This window comes from Hyla sarda, unplaced genomic scaffold, assembly GCF_029499605.1.
Source record: "Hyla sarda isolate aHylSar1 unplaced genomic scaffold, aHylSar1.hap1 scaffold_1233, whole genome shotgun sequence".
Lineage (NCBI taxonomy): Eukaryota > Metazoa > Chordata > Amphibia > Anura > Hylidae > Hyla > Hyla sarda.
In genome coordinates, this window is record NW_026607854.1 from 1 (window position 1) to 19,909 (window position 19,909).

At 46.4% G+C, this 19,909-nt stretch overlaps 9 non-coding genes across 9 annotated transcripts; all 9 read left to right on the forward strand.

Annotated features, from left to right (window-relative positions):
- Positions 1–523: 523 nt before the first annotated feature.
- Positions 524–715, forward strand: LOC130303600 (U2 spliceosomal RNA). The gene has a single exon (XR_008853645.1). It is a non-coding gene; the product is annotated as a U2 spliceosomal RNA (small nuclear RNA).
- A 2,098-nt stretch (positions 716–2,813) lies between these two features.
- On the forward strand, positions 2,814–3,004 carry LOC130303562 (U2 spliceosomal RNA). The gene has a single exon (XR_008853607.1). It is a non-coding gene; the product is annotated as a U2 spliceosomal RNA (small nuclear RNA).
- A 2,087-nt stretch (positions 3,005–5,091) lies between these two features.
- On the forward strand, positions 5,092–5,282 carry LOC130303573 (U2 spliceosomal RNA). Its single transcript, XR_008853618.1, has one exon. It is a non-coding gene; the product is annotated as a U2 spliceosomal RNA (small nuclear RNA).
- Positions 5,283–7,373: 2,091 nt separating this feature from the next.
- LOC130303584 (U2 spliceosomal RNA) lies at positions 7,374–7,564 on the forward strand. Its single transcript, XR_008853629.1, has one exon. It is a non-coding gene; the product is annotated as a U2 spliceosomal RNA (small nuclear RNA).
- A 2,093-nt stretch (positions 7,565–9,657) lies between these two features.
- LOC130303595 (U2 spliceosomal RNA) lies at positions 9,658–9,848 on the forward strand. Its single transcript, XR_008853640.1, has one exon. It is a non-coding gene; the product is annotated as a U2 spliceosomal RNA (small nuclear RNA).
- A 2,094-nt stretch (positions 9,849–11,942) lies between these two features.
- On the forward strand, positions 11,943–12,133 carry LOC130303606 (U2 spliceosomal RNA). Its single transcript, XR_008853651.1, has one exon. It is a non-coding gene; the product is annotated as a U2 spliceosomal RNA (small nuclear RNA).
- A 2,088-nt stretch (positions 12,134–14,221) lies between these two features.
- Positions 14,222–14,412, forward strand: LOC130303563 (U2 spliceosomal RNA). The gene has a single exon (XR_008853608.1). It is a non-coding gene; the product is annotated as a U2 spliceosomal RNA (small nuclear RNA).
- Positions 14,413–16,505: 2,093 nt separating this feature from the next.
- Positions 16,506–16,696, forward strand: LOC130303564 (U2 spliceosomal RNA). Its single transcript, XR_008853609.1, has one exon. It is a non-coding gene; the product is annotated as a U2 spliceosomal RNA (small nuclear RNA).
- A 2,080-nt stretch (positions 16,697–18,776) lies between these two features.
- LOC130303565 (U2 spliceosomal RNA) lies at positions 18,777–18,967 on the forward strand. Its single transcript, XR_008853610.1, has one exon. It is a non-coding gene; the product is annotated as a U2 spliceosomal RNA (small nuclear RNA).
- Positions 18,968–19,909: the final 942 nt, after the last annotated feature.

Genomic DNA, 19,909 nt, shown 5'->3' on the forward strand with positions numbered 1-19,909 from the left:
TTCACAGCAGCGACAGCTTTATGAGGAGCATCAGCACTGCTCTGCCTGAGCAGAACCATCACCGCCATAGGTTGTCAAATAACCCGGATTTAACCCACACAGGTAAGTCCAATGGGGTGCAGGCATGTCCTCTATGCTTACAGCTTCCCGTGGGTGTTGGTTTGATACCGTTTGGGGACAGCCAAGGAGGCATCTGCAGGCAACAAAGGTAGGTGTGTGCTTGTGTGTGTGTTTCCTATGCAGATCCTAAGCCCAGTGTCACATGCAAGTAGGAGGAGTAAGAAGGGTTCCTGGCAAATCCGGGTTATGGATTGCATTTAAAAAGGCCCCGTGGGAGTGCAATGGGCCCCTGTCTTGCTGCTTAGCAATAATGGTATGGGTTTAGGGTTCTGCTGGTGTGTACTGGTGGTTGACTGCCCCCCAGCCCAGAGTGTGCATGGAAAATTGTCTGGCAGCCTCCCTGACAGCAAGCAGTGATAGTGCCCATGAAGGGGACCTTGTTGGGCCCGCCCCTTTCACGGTTATCGCTTCTCGGCCTTTTGGCTAAGATCAAGTGTAGTATCTGTTCTTATCAGTTTAATATCTGATACGTCCCCTATCTGGGGACCATATATTAAATGGATTTTTTGAGAACGGGGGCCGATTTCGAAGCTTGCTTCCGTCGCCCTATGCATTGACCCGATATGGCAGTATCTTCGGGTACAGTGCACCACCCCCTTACAGGGTTAAAAAGAAAGATTCCTACTTTCATTGCTACCTGCTTGCTGGCTAGCCAGCTAGCCAGCCCTGTGGGCCTTGCTGCTGCTGCAGCCAATAAACAAAAGGTGGTGCTGCTGCTGCTTCTGCTGCTTCTGCTTCTGCTTGTGTCTGGCCCCTGTTGGAGCGTCCAGGCACAGGACTTCTGCTGCTGCTGACTAAATGGCCTCCTTAATTGGATCATTTGAGTAGCCAGCACACCTGTGCAGGTAGGGCATGACATGATAGGCAGCTGCCTTGATAGCGGGTGGGTGCTGAATGTTCCTAATTGACAAAATAAGATTAATGCTTATGAAGAAATATAAAATCTCATCCCTTCCCCAATATCGCGCCACACCCCTACCCCTTAATTCCCTGGTTGAACGTGATGGACATATGTCTTTTTTTCGACCGTACTAACTATGTAACTATGTAACATAACATGGGGGGGGGGGGGTCTCCTGGCTGTTCACACAGGTGTGTCATTGCTGTACATTGACCATGCATTGCTTCTGTGGTATTGCAAAGGCAAAGACAAATGCTTCCAGCCATCCATTGCACTAATGGATTGGTCATCAGCTGGCTGTCTATGTCCCGCATCAATATAGACCAAAGTACAGAGGGTAGGCTATGCTATTGTGCACCTACCTGATGCATCAGAAGGTGCGAGGGCCCTTGCCTAAATTCTGTGCACAGACTTTGAGATCTATGCTTTAGACTGTATCTAAACCTGCTCCAACATGGACTGACATTCTGGCCTACTTTCAGCCGATGCGACTTGTCTGTCGCTGAACAGTCGCTTTTTATGTATTCAGCACCTATGTATAATGTTGTAAAAAATGCTCTAGAAGCTAAAGTCGCAGAAATGTCACACATATTTGGCCTGCAACTTTCTGTGCGACAAATTCAGACAGGAAAAATCAGTATAAATCCTTAGAAAATTATCCCCCAGTGTCTCCATCTGCTGGCGGTATTGAATAAGCATTGCTGCACTGATGGGGTAAGCATTAGACGAAAAAAAAAGAAGAAAAAGAAGAATAATACGCCCAGAAAAGAGGCGAAAAGGAGAGAAAACGTAAAAAAAACGTGAAAAAAAAGTAAGAGGAAGAGAAGGGAAAAAAAGGTGGAAATGGGTTTAAAAGTGATTTCGGCGGAGAAATATATATATATATATATATATATATATATATATATATATATATATATGCGCACACACACACATAGATATAAACGTATTCTCCGTTGAGATATTGCAGCCGCTGCTGTGTCCAGGCCCAGGAGCCTTAGCACTGTGCTGTGATGTCACTCAATACCACTGACATCACTAGGTGTAAACAACATCTCTCCTTTGCTGTGTATGTGACTATGGAGCTGTTTGGTGATGTCGTCTATTACGGCCTTCATAGAAGCAACAGGAGATTGTTGCATCCATCTTGAACCCTCAGAACTACAGTGCTATGATGTCACTCACTTCCACAGGCCTTGCAGAGTGTAAACAACAACAACCCAGCTTTGTTGTGTATGTAACCAAAGGGATTTGTGATGTCACCTAGAACCTTCACAGCAGCGACAGCTTTATGAGGAGCATCAGCACTGCTCTGCCTGAGCAGAACCATCACCGCCATAGGTTGTCAAATAACCCGGATTTAACCCACACAGGTAAGTCCAATGGGGTGCAGGCATGTCCTCTATGCTTACAGCTTCCCGTGGGTGTTGGTTTGATACCGTTTGGGGACAGCCAAGGAGGCATCTGCAGGCAACAAAGGTAGGTGTGTGCTTGTGTGTGTGTTTCCTATGCAGATCCTAAGCCCAGTGTCACATGCAAGTAGGAGGAGTAAGAAGGGTTCCTGGCAAATCCGGGTTATGGATTGCATTTAAAAAGGCCCCGTGGGAGTGCAATGGGCCCCTGTCTTGCTGCTTAGCAATAATGGTATGGGTTTAGGTTCTGCTGTGTGTACTGGTGGTTGACTGCCCCCCAGCCCAGAGTGTGCATGGAAAATTGTCTGGCAGCCTCCCTGACAGCAAGCAGTGATAGTGCCCATGAAGGGGACCTTGTTGGGCCCGCCCCTTTCACGGTTATCGCTTCTCGGCCTTTTGGCTAAGATCAAGTGTAGTATCTGTTCTTATCAGTTTAATATCTGATACGTCCCCTATCTGGGGACCATATATTAAATGGATTTTTGAGAACGGGGGCCGATTTCGAAGCTTGCTTCCGTCGCCCTATGCATTGACCCGATATGGCAGTATCTTCGGGTACAGTGCACCACCCCCTTACAGGGTTAAAAAGAAAGATTCCTACTTTCATTGCTACCTGCTTGCTGGCTAGCCAGCTAGCCAGCCCTGTGGGCCTTGCTGCTGCTGCAGCCAATAAACAAAAGGTGGTGCTGCTGCTGCTTCTGCTGCTTCTGCTTCTGCTTGTGTCTGGCCCCTGTTGGAGCGTCCAGGCACAGGACTTCTGCTGCTGCTGACTAAATGGCCTCCTTAATTGGATCATTTGAGTAGCCAGCACACCTGTGCAGGTAGGGCATGACATGATAGGCAGCTGCCTTGATAGCGGGTGGGTGCTGAATGTTCCTAATTGACAAAATAAGATTAATGCTTATGAAGAAATATAAAATCTCATCCCTTCCCCAATATCGCGCCACACCCCTACCCCTTAATTCCCTGGTTGAACGTGATGGACATATGTCTTTTTTCGACCGTACTAACTATGTAACTATGTAACATAACATGGGGGGGGGGGGGGTCTCCTGGCTGTTCACACAGGTGTGTCATTGCTGTACATTGACCATGCATTGCTTCTGTGGTATTGCAAAGGCAAAGACAAATGCTTCCAGCCATCCATTGCACTAATGGATTGGTCATCAGCTGGCTGTCTATGTCCCGCATCAATATAGACCAAAGTACAGAGGGTTAGGCTATGCTATTGTGCACCTACCTGATGCATCAGAAGGTGCGAGGCCCTTGCTAAATTCTGTGCACAGACTTTGAGATCTATGCTTTAGACTGTATCTAAACCTGCTCCAACATGGACTGACATTCTGGCCTACTTTCAGCCGATGCGACTTGTCTGTCGCTGAACAGTCGCTTTTTATGTATTCAGCACCTATGTATAATGTTGTAAAAATGCTCTAGAAGTTAAAGTCGCAGAAATGTCACACATATTTGGCCTGCAACTTTCTGTGCGACAAATTCAGACAGGAAAAATCAGTATAAATCCTTAGAAAATTATCCCCCAGTGTCTCCATCTGCTGGCGGTATTGAATAAGCATTGCTGCACTGATGGGGTATGCATTAGACGAAAAAAAAGAAGAAAAAGAAGAATAATACGCCCAGAAAAGAGGCGAAAAGGAGAAAAACGTAAAAAAACGTGAAAAAAAAGTAAGAGGAAGAGAAGGGAAAAAAAGGTGGAAATGGGTTTAAAAGTGATTTCGGCGGAGAAATATATATATATATATATATATATATATATATATATATATATGCGCACACACACACATAGATATAAACGTATTCTCCGTTGAGATATTGCAGCCGCTGCTGTGTCCAGGCCCAGGAGCCTTAGCACTGTGCTGTGATGTCACTCAATACCACTGACATCACTAGGTGTAAACAACATCTCTCCTTTGCTGTGTATGTGACTATGGAGCTGTTTGGTGATGTCGTCTATTACGGCCTTCATAGAAGCAACAGGAGATTGTTGCATCCATCTTGAACCCTCAGAACTACAGTGCTATGATGTCACTCACTTCCACAGGCCTTGCAGAGTGTAAACAACAACAACCCAGCTTTGTTGTGTATGTAACCAAAGGGATTTGTGATGTCACCTAGAACCTTCACAGCAGCGACAGCTTTATGAGGAGCATCAGCACTGCTCTGCCTGAGCAGAACCATCACCGCCATAGGTTGTCAAATAACCCGGATTTAACCCACACAGGTAAGTCCAATGGGGTGCAGGCATGTCCTCTATGCTTACAGCTTCCCGTGGGTGTTGGTTTGATACCGTTTGGGGACAGCCAAGGAGGCATCTGCAGGCAACAAAGGTAGGTGTGTGCTTGTGTGTGTGTTTCCTATGCAGATCCTAAGCCCAGTGTCACATGCAAGTAGGAGGAGTAAGAAGGGTTCCTGGCAAATCCGGGTTATGGATTGCATTTAAAAAGGCCCCGTGGGAGTGCAATGGGCCCCTGTCTTGCTGCTTAGCAATGATGGTATGGGTTTAGGTTCTGCTGTGTGTACTGGTGGTTGACTGCCCCCCAGCCCAGAGTGTGCATGGAAAATTGTCTGGCAGCCTCCCTGACAGCAAGCAGTGATAGTGCCCATGAAGGGGACCTTGTTGGGCCCGCCCCTTTCACGGTTATCGCTTCTCGGCCTTTTGGCTAAGATCAAGTGTAGTATCTGTTCTTATCAGTTTAATATCTGATACGTCCCCTATCTGGGGACCATATATTAAATGGATTTTTGAGAACGGGGGCCGATTTCGAAGCTTGCTTCCGTCGCCCTATGCATTGACCCGATATGGCAGTATCTTCGGGTACAGTGCACCACCCCCTTACAGGGTTAAAAAGAAAGATTCCTACTTTCATTGCTACCTGCTTGCTGGCTAGCCAGCTAGCCAGCCCTGTGGGCCTTGCTGCTGCTGCAGCCAATAAACAAAAGGTGGTGCTGCTGCTGCTTCTGCTGCTTCTGCTTCTGCTTGTGTCTGGCCCCTGTTGGAGCGTCCAGGCACAGGACTTCTGCTGCTGCTGACTAAATGGCCTCCTTAATTGGATCATTTGAGTAGCCAGCACACCTGTGCAGGTAGGGCATGACATGATAGGCAGCTGCCTTGATAGCGGGTGGGTGCTGAATGTTCCTAATTGACAAAATAAGATTAATGCTTATGAAGAAATATAAAATCTCATCCCTTCCCCAATATCGCGCCACACCCCTACCCCTTAATTCCCTGGTTGAACGTGATGGACATATGTCTTTTTTCGACCGTACTAACTATGTAACTATGTAACATAACATGGGGGGGGGGGGGGTCTCCTGGCTGTTCACACAGGTGTGTCATTGCTGTACATTGACCATGCATTGCTTCTGTGGTATTGCAAAGGCAAAGACAAATGCTTCCAGCCATCCATTGCACTAATGGATTGGTCATCAGCTGGCTGTCTATGTCCCGCATCAATATAGACCAAAGTACAGAGGGTTAGGCTATGCTATTGTGCACCTACCTGATGCATCAGAAGGTGCGAGGCCCTTGCTAAATTCTGTGCACAGACTTTGAGATCTATGCTTTAGACTGTATCTAAACCTGCTCCAACATGGACTGACATTCTGGCCTACTTTCAGCCGATGCGACTTGTCTGTCGCTGAACAGTCGCTTTTTATGTATTCAGCACCTATGTATAATGTTGTAAAAATGCTCTAGAAGCTAAAGTCGCAGAAATGTCACACATATTTGGCCTGCAACTTTCTGTGCGACAAATTCAGACAGGAAAAATCAGTATAAATCCTTAGAAAATTATCCCCCAGTGTCTCCATCTGCTGGCGGTATTGAATAAGCATTGCTGCACTGATGGGGTATGCATTAGACGAAAAAAAAGAAGAAAAAGAAGAATAATACGCCCAGAAAAGAGGCGAAAAGGAGAAAAACGTAAAAAAACGTGAAAAAAAAGTAAGAGGAAGAGAAGGGAAAAAAAGGTGGAAATGGGTTTAAAAGTGATTTCGGCGGAGAAATATATATATATATATATATATATATATATATATATATATATATATGCGCACACACACACATAGATATAAACGTATTCTCCGTTGAGATATTGCAGCCGCTGCTGTGTCCAGGCCCAGGAGCCTTAGCACTGTGCTGTGATGTCACTCAATACCACTGACATCACTAGGTGTAAACAACATCTCTCCTTTGCTGTGTATGTGACTATGGAGCTGTTTGGTGATGTCGTCTATTACGGCCTTCATAGAAGCAACAGGAGATTGTTGCATCCATCTTGAACCCTCAGAACTACAGTGCTATGATGTCACTCACTTCCACAGGCCTTGCAGAGTGTAAACAACAACAACCCAGCTTTGTTGTGTATGTAACCAAAGGGATTTGTGATGTCACCTAGAACCTTCACAGCAGCGACAGCTTTATGAGGAGCATCAGCACTGCTCTGCCTGAGCAGAACCATCACCGCCATAGGTTGTCAAATAACCCGGATTTAACCCACACAGGTAAGTCCAATGGGGTGCAGGCATGTCCTCTATGCTTACAGCTTCCCGTGGGTGTTGGTTTGATACCGTTTGGGGACAGCCAAGGAGGCATCTGCAGGCAACAAAGGTAGGTGTGTGCTTGTGTGTGTGTTTCCTATGCAGATCCTAAGCCCAGTGTCACATGCAAGTAGGAGGAGTAAGAAGGGTTCCTGGCAAATCCGGGTTATGGATTGCATTTAAAAAGGCCCCGTGGGAGTGCAATGGGCCCCTGTCTTGCTGCTTAGCAATAATGGTATGGGTTTAGGTTCTGCTGTGTGTACTGGTGGTTGACTGCCCCCCAGCCCAGAGTGTGCATGGAAAATTGTCTGGCAGCCTCCCTGACAGCAAGCAGTGATAGTGCCCATGAAGGGGACCTTGTTGGGCCCGCCCCTTTCACGGTTATCGCTTCTCGGCCTTTTGGCTAAGATCAAGTGTAGTATCTGTTCTTATCAGTTTAATATCTGATACGTCCCCTATCTGGGGACCATATATTAAATGGATTTTTGAGAACGGGGGCCGATTTCGAAGCTTGCTTCCGTCGCCCTATGCATTGACCCGATATGGCAGTATCTTCGGGTACAGTGCACCACCCCCTTACAGGGTTAAAAAGAAAGATTCCTACTTTCATTGCTACCTGCTTGCTGGCTAGCCAGCTAGCCAGCCCTGTGGGCCTTGCTGCTGCTGCAGCCAATAAACAAAAGGTGGTGCTGCTGCTGCTTCTGCTGCTTCTGCTTCTGCTTGTGTCTGGCCCCTGTTGGAGCGTCCAGGCACAGGACTTCTGCTGCTGCTGACTAAATGGCCTCCTTAATTGGATCATTTGAGTAGCCAGCACACCTGTGCAGGTAGGGCATGACATGATAGGCAGCTGCCTTGATAGCGGGTGGGTGCTGAATGTTCCTAATTGACAAAATAAGATTAATGCTTATGAAGAAATATAAAATCTCATCCCTTCCCCAATATCGCGCCACACCCCTACCCCTTAATTCCCTGGTTGAACGTGATGGACATATGTCTTTTTTCGACCGTACTAACTATGTAACTATGTAACATAACATGGGGGGGGGGGGGGTCTCCTGGCTGTTCACACAGGTGTGTCATTGCTGTACATTGACCATGCATTGCTTCTGTGGTATTGCAAAGGCAAAGACAAATGCTTCCAGCCATCCATTGCACTAATGGATTGGTCATCAGCTGGCTGTCTATGTCCCGCATCAATATAGACCAAAGTACAGAGGGTTAGGCTATGCTATTGTGCACCTACCTGATGCATCAGAAGGTGCGAGGCCCTTGCTAAATTCTGTGCACAGACTTTGAGATCTATGCTTTAGACTGTATCTAAACCTGCTCCAACATGGACTGACATTCTGGCCTACTTTCAGCCGATGCGACTTGTCTGTCGCTGAACAGTCGCTTTTTATGTATTCAGCACCTATGTATAATGTTGTAAAAATGCTCTAGAAGCTAAAGTCGCAGAAATGTCACACATATTTGGCCTGCAACTTTCTGTGCGACAAATTCAGACAGGAAAAATCAGTATAAATCCTTAGAAAATTATCCCCCAGTGTCTCCATCTGCTGGCGGTATTGAATAAGCATTGCTGCACTGATGGGGTATGCATTAGACGAAAAAAAAGAAGAAAAAGAAGAATAATACGCCCAGAAAAGAGGCGAAAAGGAGAAAAACGTAAAAAAACGTGAAAAAAAAGTAAGAGGAAGAGAAGGGAAAAAAAGGTGGAAATGGGTTTAAAAGTGATTTCGGCGGAGAAATATATATATATATATATATATATATATATATATATATATATATATATGCGCACACACACACATAGATATAAACGTATTCTCCGTTGAGATATTGCAGCCGCTGCTGTGTCCAGGCCCAGGAGCCTTAGCACTGTGCTGTGATGTCACTCAATACCACTGACATCACTAGGTGTAAACAACATCTCTCCTTTGCTGTGTATGTGACTATGGAGCTGTTTGGTGATGTCGTCTATTACGGCCTTCATAGAAGCAACAGGAGATTGTTGCATCCATCTTGAACCCTCAGAACTACAGTGCTATGATGTCACTCACTTCCACAGGCCTTGCAGAGTGTAAACAACAACAACCCAGCTTTGTTGTGTATGTAACCAAAGGGATTTGTGATGTCACCTAGAACCTTCACAGCAGCGACAGCTTTATGAGGAGCATCAGCACTGCTCTGCCTGAGCAGAACCATCACCGCCATAGGTTGTCAAATAACCCGGATTTAACCCACACAGGTAAGTCCAATGGGGTGCAGGCATGTCCTCTATGCTTACAGCTTCCCGTGGGTGTTGGTTTGATACCGTTTGGGGACAGCCAAGGAGGCATCTGCAGGCAACAAAGGTAGGTGTGTGCTTGTGTGTGTGTTTCCTATGCAGATCCTAAGCCCAGTGTCACATGCAAGTAGGAGGAGTAAGAAGGGTTCCTGGCAAATCCGGGTTATGGATTGCATTTAAAAAGGCCCCGTGGGAGTGCAATGGGCCCCTGTCTTGCTGCTTAGCAATAATGGTATGGGTTTAGGTTCTGCTGTGTGTACTGGTGGTTGACTGCCCCCCAGCCCAGAGTGTGCATGGAAAATTGTCTGGCAGCCTCCCTGACAGCAAGCAGTGATAGTGCCCATGAAGGGGACCTTGTTGGGCCCGCCCCTTTCACGGTTATCGCTTCTCGGCCTTTTGGCTAAGATCAAGTGTAGTATCTGTTCTTATCAGTTTAATATCTGATACGTCCCCTATCTGGGGACCATATATTAAATGGATTTTTGAGAACGGGGGCCGATTTCGAAGCTTGCTTCCGTCGCCCTATGCATTGACCCGATATGGCAGTATCTTCGGGTACAGTGCACCACCCCCTTACAGGGTTAAAAAGAAAGATTCCTACTTTCATTGCTACCTGCTTGCTGGCTAGCCAGCTAGCCAGCCCTGTGGGCCTTGCTGCTGCTGCAGCCAATAAACAAAAGGTGGTGCTGCTGCTGCTTCTGCTGCTTCTGCTTCTGCTTGTGTCTGGCCCCTGTTGGAGCGTCCAGGCACAGGACTTCTGCTGCTGCTGACTAAATGGCCTCCTTAATTGGATCATTTGAGTAGCCAGCACACCTGTGCAGGTAGGGCATGACATGATAGGCAGCTGCCTTGATAGCGGGTGGGTGCTGAATGTTCCTAATTGACAAAATAAGATTAATGCTTATGAAGAAATATAAAATCTCATCCCTTCCCCAATATCGCGCCACACCCCTACCCCTTAATTCCCTGGTTGAACGTGATGGACATATGTCTTTTTTCGACCGTACTAACTATGTAACTATGTAACATAACATGGGGGGGGGGGGGGGTCTCCTGGCTGTTCACACAGGTGTGTCATTGCTGTACATTGACCATGCATTGCTTCTGTGGTATTGCAAAGGCAAAGACAAATGCTTCCAGCCATCCATTGCACTAATGGATTGGTCATCAGCTGGCTGTCTATGTCCCGCATCAATATAGACCAAAGTACAGAGGGTTAGGCTATGCTATTGTGCACCTACCTGATGCATCAGAAGGTGCGAGGCCCTTGCTAAATTCTGTGCACAGACTTTGAGATCTATGCTTTAGACTGTATCTAAACCTGCTCCAACATGGACTGACATTCTGGCCTACTTTCAGCCGATGCGACTTGTCTGTCGCTGAACAGTCGCTTTTTATGTATTCAGCACCTATGTATAATGTTGTAAAAATGCTCTAGAAGCTAAAGTCGCAGAAATGTCACACATATTTGGCCTGCAACTTTCTGTGCGACAAATTCAGACAGGAAAAATCAGTATAAATCCTTAGAAAATTATCCCCCAGTGTCTCCATCTGCTGGCGGTATTGAATAAGCATTGCTGCACTGATGGGGTATGCATTAGACGAAAAAAAAGAAGAAAAAGAAGAATAATACGCCCAGAAAAGAGGCGAAAAGGAGAAAAACGTAAAAAAACGTGAAAAAAAAGTAAGAGGAAGAGAAGGGAAAAAAAGGTGGAAATGGGTTTAAAAGTGATTTCGGCGGAGAAATATATATATATATATATATATATATATATATATATATATATATATATGCGCACACACACACATAGATATAAACGTATTCTCCGTTGAGATATTGCAGCCGCTGCTGTGTCCAGGCCCAGGAGCCTTAGCACTGTGCTGTGATGTCACTCAATACCACTGACATCACTAGGTGTAAACAACATCTCTCCTTTGCTGTGTATGTGACTATGGAGCTGTTTGGTGATGTCGTCTATTACGGCCTTCATAGAAGCAACAGGAGATTGTTGCATCCATCTTGAACCCTCAGAACTACAGTGCTATGATGTCACTCACTTCCACAGGCCTTGCAGAGTGTAAACAACAACAACCCAGCTTTGTTGTGTATGTAACCAAAGGGATTTGTGATGTCACCTAGAACCTTCACAGCAGCGACAGCTTTATGAGGAGCATCAGCACTGCTCTGCCTGAGCAGAACCATCACCGCCATAGGTTGTCAAATAACCCGGATTTAACCCACACAGGTAAGTCCAATGGGGTGCAGGCATGTCCTCTATGCTTACAGCTTCCCGTGGGTGTTGGTTTGATACCGTTTGGGGACAGCCAAGGAGGCATCTGCAGGCAACAAAGGTAGGTGTGTGCTTGTGTGTGTGTTTCCTATGCAGATCCTAAGCCCAGTGTCACATGCAAGTAGGAGGAGTAAGAAGGGTTCCTGGCAAATCCGGGTTATGGATTGCATTTAAAAAGGCCCCGTGGGAGTGCAATGGGCCCCTGTCTTGCTGCTTAGCAATAATGGTATGGGTTTAGGTTCTGCTGTGTGTACTGGTGGTTGACTGCCCCCCAGCCCAGAGTGTGCATGGAAAATTGTCTGGCAGCCTCCCTGACAGCAAGCAGTGATAGTGCCCATGAAGGGGACCTTGTTGGGCCCGCCCCTTTCACGGTTATCGCTTCTCGGCCTTTTGGCTAAGATCAAGTGTAGTATCTGTTCTTATCAGTTTAATATCTGATACGTCCCCTATCTGGGGACCATATATTAAATGGATTTTTGAGAACGGGGGCCGATTTCGAAGCTTGCTTCCGTCGCCCTATGCATTGACCCGATATGGCAGTATCTTCGGGTACAGTGCACCACCCCCTTACAGGGTTAAAAAGAAAGATTCCTACTTTCATTGCTACCTGCTTGCTGGCTAGCCAGCTAGCCAGCCCTGTGGGCCTTGCTGCTGCTGCAGCCAATAAACAAAAGGTGGTGCTGCTGCTGCTTCTGCTGCTTCTGCTTCTGCTTGTGTCTGGCCCCTGTTGGAGCGTCCAGGCACAGGACTTCTGCTGCTGCTGACTAAATGGCCTCCTTAATTGGATCATTTGAGTAGCCAGCACACCTGTGCAGGTAGGGCATGACATGATAGGCAGCTGCCTTGATAGCGGGTGGGTGCTGAATGTTCCTAATTGACAAAATAAGATTAATGCTTATGAAGAAATATAAAATCTCATCCCTTCCCCAATATCGCGCCACACCCCTACCCCTTAATTCCCTGGTTGAACGTGATGGACATATGTCTTTTTTCGACCGTACTAACTATGTAACTATGTAACATAACATGGGGGGGGGGGGGGTCTCCTGGCTGTTCACACAGGTGTGTCATTGCTGTACATTGACCATGCATTGCTTCTGTGGTATTGCAAAGGCAAAGACAAATGCTTCCAGCCATCCATTGCACTAATGGATTGGTCATCAGCTGGCTGTCTATGTCCCGCATCAATATAGACCAAAGTACAGAGGGTTAGGCTATGCTATTGTGCACCTACCTGATGCATCAGAAGGTGCGAGGCCCTTGCTAAATTCTGTGCACAGACTTTGAGATCTATGCTTTAGACTGTATCTAAACCTGCTCCAACATGGACTGACATTCTGGCCTACTTTCAGCCGATGCGACTTGTCTGTCGCTGAACAGTCGCTTTTTATGTATTCAGCACCTATGTATAATGTTGTAAAAATGCTCTAGAAGCTAAAGTCGCAGAAATGTCACACATATTTGGCCTGCAACTTTCTGTGCGACAAATTCAGACAGGAAAAATCAGTATAAATCCTTAGAAAATTATCCCCCAGTGTCTCCATCTGCTGGCGGTATTGAATAAGCATTGCTGCACTGATGGGGTATGCATTAGACGAAAAAAAAGAAGAAAAAGAAGAATAATACGCCCAGAAAAGAGGCGAAAAGGAGAAAAACGTAAAAAAACGTGAAAAAAAAGTAAGAGGAAGAGAAGGGAAAAAAAGGTGGAAATGGGTTTAAAAGTGATTTCGGCGGAGAGAATATATATATATATATATATATATATATATATATATATATATGCGCACACACACACATAGATATAAACGTATTCTCCGTTGAGATATTGCAGCCGCTGCTGTGTCCAGGCCCAGGAGCCTTAGCACTGTGCTGTGATGTCACTCAATACCACTGACATCACTAGGTGTAAACAACATCTCTCCTTTGCTGTGTATGTGACTATGGAGCTGTTTGGTGATGTCGTCTATTACGGCCTTCATAGAAGCAACAGGAGATTGTTGCATCCATCTTGAACCCTCAGAACTACAGTGCTATGATGTCACTCACTTCCACAGGCCTTGCAGAGTGTAAACAACAACAACCCAGCTTTGTTGTGTATGTAACCAAAGGGATTTGTGATGTCACCTAGAACCTTCACAGCAGCGACAGCTTTATGAGGAGCATCAGCACTGCTCTGCCTGAGCAGAACCATCACCGCCATAGGTTGTCAAATAACCCGGATTTAACCCACACAGGTAAGTCCAATGGGGTGCAGGCATGTCCTCTATGCTTACAGCTTCCCGTGGGTGTTGGTTTGATACCGTTTGGGGACAGCCAAGGAGGCATCTGCAGGCAACAAAGGTAGGTGTGTGCTTGTGTGTGTGTTTCCTATGCAGATCCTAAGCCCAGTGTCACATGCAAGTAGGAGGAGTAAGAAGGGTTCCTGGCAAATCCGGGTTATGGATTGCATTTAAAAAGGCCCCGTGGGAGTGCAATGGGCCCCTGTCTTGCTGCTTAGCAATAATGGTATGGGTTTAGGTTCTGCTGTGTGTACTGGTGGTTGACTGCCCCCCAGCCCAGAGTGTGCATGGAAAATTGTCTGGCAGCCTCCCTGACAGCAAGCAGTGATAGTGCCCATGAAGGGGACCTTGTTGGGCCCGCCCCTTTCACGGTTATCGCTTCTCGGCCTTTTGGCTAAGATCAAGTGTAGTATCTGTTCTTATCAGTTTAATATCTGATACGTCCCCTATCTGGGGACCATATATTAAATGGATTTTTGAGAACGGGGGCCGATTTCGAAGCTTGCTTCCGTCGCCCTATGCATTGACCCGATATGGCAGTATCTTCGGGTACAGTGCACCACCCCCTTACAGGGTTAAAAAGAAAGATTCCTACTTTCATTGCTACCTGCTTGCTGGCTAGCCAGCTAGCCAGCCCTGTGGGCCTTGCTGCTGCTGCAGCCAATAAACAAAAGGTGGTGCTGCTGCTGCTTCTGCTGCTTCTGCTTCTGCTTGTGTCTGGCCCCTGTTGGAGCGTCCAGGCACAGGACTTCTGCTGCTGCTGACTAAATGGCCTCCTTAATTGGATCATTTGAGTAGCCAGCACACCTGTGCAGGTAGGGCATGACATGATAGGCAGCTGCCTTGATAGCGGGTGGGTGCTGAATGTTCCTAATTGACAAAATAAGATTAATGCTTATGAAGAAATATAAAATCTCATCCCTTCCCCAATATCGCGCCACACCCCTACCCCTTAATTCCCTGGTTGAACGTGATGGACATATGTCTTTTTTCGACCGTACTAACTATGTAACTATGTAACATAACATGGGGGGGGGGGGGGTCTCCTGGCTGTTCACACAGGTGTGTCATTGCTGTACATTGACCATGCATTGCTTCTGTGGTATTGCAAAGGCAAAGACAAATGCTTCCAGCCATCCATTGCACTAATGGATTGGTCATCAGCTGGCTGTCTATGTCCCGCATCAATATAGACCAAAGTACAGAGGGTTAGGCTATGCTATTGTGCACCTACCTGATGCATCAGAAGGTGCGAGGCCCTTGCTAAATTCTGTGCACAGACTTTGAGATCTATGCTTTAGACTGTATCTAAACCTGCTCCAACATGGACTGACATTCTGGCCTACTTTCAGCCGATGCGACTTGTCTGTCGCTGAACAGTCGCTTTTTATGTATTCAGCACCTATGTATAATGTTGTAAAAATGCTCTAGAAGCTAAAGTCGCAGAAATGTCACACATATTTGGCCTGCAACTTTCTGTGCGACAAATTCAGACAGGAAAAATCAGTATAAATCCTTAGAAAATTATCCCCCAGTGTCTCCATCTGCTGGCGGTATTGAATAAGCATTGCTGCACTGATGGGGTATGCATTAGACGGACGAAAAAAAAGAAGAAAAAGAAGAATAATACGCCCAGAAAAGAGGCGAAAAGGAGAAAAACATAAAAAAACGTGAAAAAAAAGTAAGAGGAAGAGAAGGGAAAAAAAGGTGGAAATGGGTTTAAAAGTGATTTCGGCGGAGAAATATATATATATATATATATATATATATATATATATATATATATGCGCACACACACACATAGATATAAACGTATTCTCCGTTGAGATATTGCAGCCGCTGCTGTGTCCAGGCCCAGGAGCCTTAGCACTGTGCTGTGATGTCACTCAATACCACTGACATCACTAGGTGTAAACAACATCTCTCCTTTGCTGTGTATGTGACTATGGAGCTGTTTGGTGATGTCGTCTATTACGGCCTTCATAGAAGCAACAGGAGATTGTTGCATCCATCTTGAACCCTCAGAACTACAGTGCTATGATGTCACTCACTTCCACAGGCCTTGCAGAGTGTAAACAACAACAACCCAGCTTTGTTGTGTATGTAACCAAAGGGATTTGTGATGTCACCTAGAACCTTCACAGCAGCGACAGCTTTATGAGGAGCATCAGCACTGCTCTGCCTGAGCAGAACCATCACCGCCATAGGTTGTCAAATAACCCGGATTTAACCCACACAGGTAAGTCCAATGGGGTGCAGGCATGTCCTCTATGCTTACAGCTTCCCGTGGGTGTTGGTTTGATACCGTTTGGGGACAGCCAAGGAGGCATCTGCAGGCAACAAAGGTAGGTGTGTGCTTGTGTGTGTGTTTCCTATGCAGATCCTAAGCCCAGTGTCACATGCAAGTAGGAGGAGTAAGAAGGGTTCCTGGCAAATCCGGGTTATGGATTGCATTTAAAAAGGCCCCGTGGGAGTGCAATGGGCCCCTGTCTTGCTGCTTAGCAATAATGGTATGGGTTTAGGTTCTGCTGTGTGTACTGGTGGTTGACTGCCCCCCAGCCCAGAGTGTGCATGGAAAATTGTCTGGCAGCCTCCCTGACAGCAAGCAGTGATAGTGCCCATGAAGGGGACCTTGTTGGGCCCGCCCCTTTCACGGTTATCGCTTCTCGGCCTTTTGGCTAAGATCAAGTGTAGTATCTGTTCTTATCAGTTTAATATCTGATACGTCCCCTATCTGGGGACCATATATTAAATGGATTTTTGAGAACGGGGGCCGATTTCGAAGCTTGCTTCCGTCGCCCTATGCATTGACCCGATATGGCAGTATCTTCGGGTACAGTGCACCACCCCCTTACAGGGTTAAAAAGAAAGATTCCTACTTTCATTGCTACCTGCTTGCTGGCTAGCCAGCTAGCCAGCCCTGTGGGCCTTGCTGCTGCTGCAGCCAATAAACAAAAGGTGGTGCTTCTGCTGCTTCTGCTTCTGCTTGTGTCTGGCCCCTGTTGGAGCGTCCAGGCACAGGACTTCTGCTGCTGCTGACTAAATGGCCTCCTTAATTGGATCATTTGAGTAGCCAGCACACCTGTGCAGGTAGGGCATGACATGATAGGCAGCTGCCTTGATAGCGGGTGGGTGCTGAATGTTCCTAATTGACAAAATAAGATTAATGCTTATGAAGAAATATAAAATCTCATCCCTTCCCCAATATCGCGCCACACCCCTACCCCTTAATTCCCTGGTTGAACGTGATGGACATATGTCTTTTTTCGACCGTACTAACTATGTAACTATGTAACATAACATGGGGGGGGGGGGGGGTCTCCTGGCTGTTCACACAGGTGTGTCATTGCTGTACATTGACCATGCATTGCTTCTGTGGTATTGCAAAGGCAAAGACAAATGCTTCCAGCCATCCATTGCACTAATGGATTGGTCATCAGCTGGCTGTCTATGTCCCGCATCAATATAGACCAAAGTACAGAGGGTTAGGCTATGCTATTGTGCACCTACCTGATGCATCAGAAGGTGCGAGGCCCTTGCTAAATTCTGTGCACAGACTTTGAGATCTATGCTTTAGACTGTATCTAAACCTGCTCCAACATGGACTGACATTCTGGCCTACTTTCAGCCGATGCGACTTGTCTGTCGCTGAACAGTCGCTTTTTATGTATTCAGCACCTATGTATAATGTTGTAAAAATGCTCTAGAAGCTAAAGTCGCAGAAATGTCACACATATTTGGCCTGCAACTTTCTGTGCGACAAATTCAGACAGGAAAAATCAGTATAAATCCTTAGAAAATTATCCCCCAGTGTCTCCATCTGCTGGCGGTATTGAATAAGCATTGCTGCACTGATGGGGTATGCATTAGACGAAAAAAAAGAAGAAAAAGAAGAATAATACGCCCAGAAAAGAGGCGAAAAGGAGAAAAACGTAAAAAAACGTGAAAAAAAAGTAAGAGGAAGAGAAGGGAAAAAAAGGTGGAAATGGGTTTAAAAGTGATTTCGGCGGAGAAATATATATATATATATATATATATATATATATATATATATATATATGCGCACACACACACATAGATATAAACGTCTCCGTTGAGATATTGCAGCCGCTGCTGTGTCCAGGCCCAGGAGCCTTAGCACTGTGCTGTGATGTCACTCAATACCACTGACATCACTAGGTGTAAACAACATCTCTCCTTTGCTGTGTATGTGACTATGGAGCTGTTTGGTGATGTCGTCTATTACGGCCTTCATAGAAGCAACAGGAGATTGTTGCATCCATCTTGAACCCTCAGAACTACAGTGCTATGATGTCACTCACTTCCACAGGCCTTGCAGAGTGTAAACAACAACAACCCAGCTTTGTTGTGTATGTAACCAAAGGGATTTGTGATGTCACCTAGAACCTTCACAGCAGCGACAGCTTTATGAGGAGCATCAGCACTGCTCTGCCTGAGCAGAACCATCACCGCCATAGGTTGTCAAATAACCCGGATTTAACCCACACAGGTAAGTCCAATGGGGTGCAGGCATGTCCTCTATGCTTACAGCTTCCCGTGGGTGTTGGTTTGATACCGTTTGGGGACAGCCAAGGAGGCATCTGCAGGCAACAAAGGTAGGTGTGTGCTTGTGTGTGTGTTTCCTATGCAGATCCTAAGCCCAGTGTCACATGCAAGTAGGAGGAGTAAGAAGGGTTCCTGGCAAATCCGGGTTATGGATTGCATTTAAAAAGGCCCCGTGGGAGTGCAATGGGCCCCTGTCTTGCTGCTTAGCAATAATGGTATGGGTTTAGGTTCTGCTGTGTGTACTGGTGGTTGACTGCCCCCCAGCCCAGAGTGTGCATGGAAAATTGTCTGGCAGCCTCCCTGACAGCAAGCAGTGATAGTGCCCATGAAGGGGACCTTGTTGGGCCCGCCCCTTTCACGGTTATCGCTTCTCGGCCTTTTGGCTAAGATCAAGTGTAGTATCTGTTCTTATCAGTTTAATATCTGATACGTCCCCTATCTGGGGACCATATATTAAATGGATTTTTGAGAACGGGGGCCGATTTCGAAGCTTGCTTCCGTCGCCCTATGCATTGACCCGATATGGCAGTATCTTCGGGTACAGTGCACCACCCCCTTACAGGGTTAAAAAGAAAGATTCCTACTTTCATTGCTACCTGCTTGCTGGCTAGCCAGCTAGCCAGCCCTGTGGGCCTTGCTGCTGCTGCAGCCAATAAACAAAAGGTGGTGCTGCTGCTGCTTCTGCTGCTTCTGCTTCTGCTTGTGTCTGGCCCCTGTTGGAGCGTCCAGGCACAGGACTTCTGCTGCTGCTGACTAAATGGCCTCCTTAATTGGATCATTTGAGTAGCCAGCACACCTGTGCAGGTAGGGCATGACATGATAGGCAGCTGCCTTGATAGCGGGTGGGTGCTGAATGTTCCTAATTGACAAAATAAGATTAATGCTTATGAAGAAATATAAAATCTCATCCCTTCCCCAATATCGCGCCACACCCCTACCCCTTAATTCCCTGGTTGAACGTGATGGACATATGTCTTTTTTCGACCGTACTAACTATGTAACTATGTAACATAACATGGGGGGGGGGGGGTCTCCTGGCTGTTCACACAGGTGTGTCATTGCTGTACATTGACCATGCATTGCTTCTGTGGTATTGCAAAGGCAAAGACAAATGCTTCCAGCCATCCATTGCACTAATGGATTGGTCATCAGCTGGCTGTCTATGTCCCGCATCAATATAGACCAAAGTACAGAGGGTTAGGCTATGCTATTGTGCACCTACCTGATGCATCAGAAGGTGCGAGGCCCTTGCTAAATTCTGTGCACAGACTTTGAGATCTATGCTTTAGACTGTATCTAAACCTGCTCCAACATGGACTGACATTCTGGCCTACTTTCAGCCGATGCGACTTGTCTGTCGCTGAACAGTCGCTTTTTATGTATTCAGCACCTATGTATAATGTTGTAAAAATGCTCTAGAAGCTAAAGTCGCAGAAATGTCACACATATTTGGCCTGCAACTTTCTGTGCGACAAATTCAGACAGGAAAAATCAGT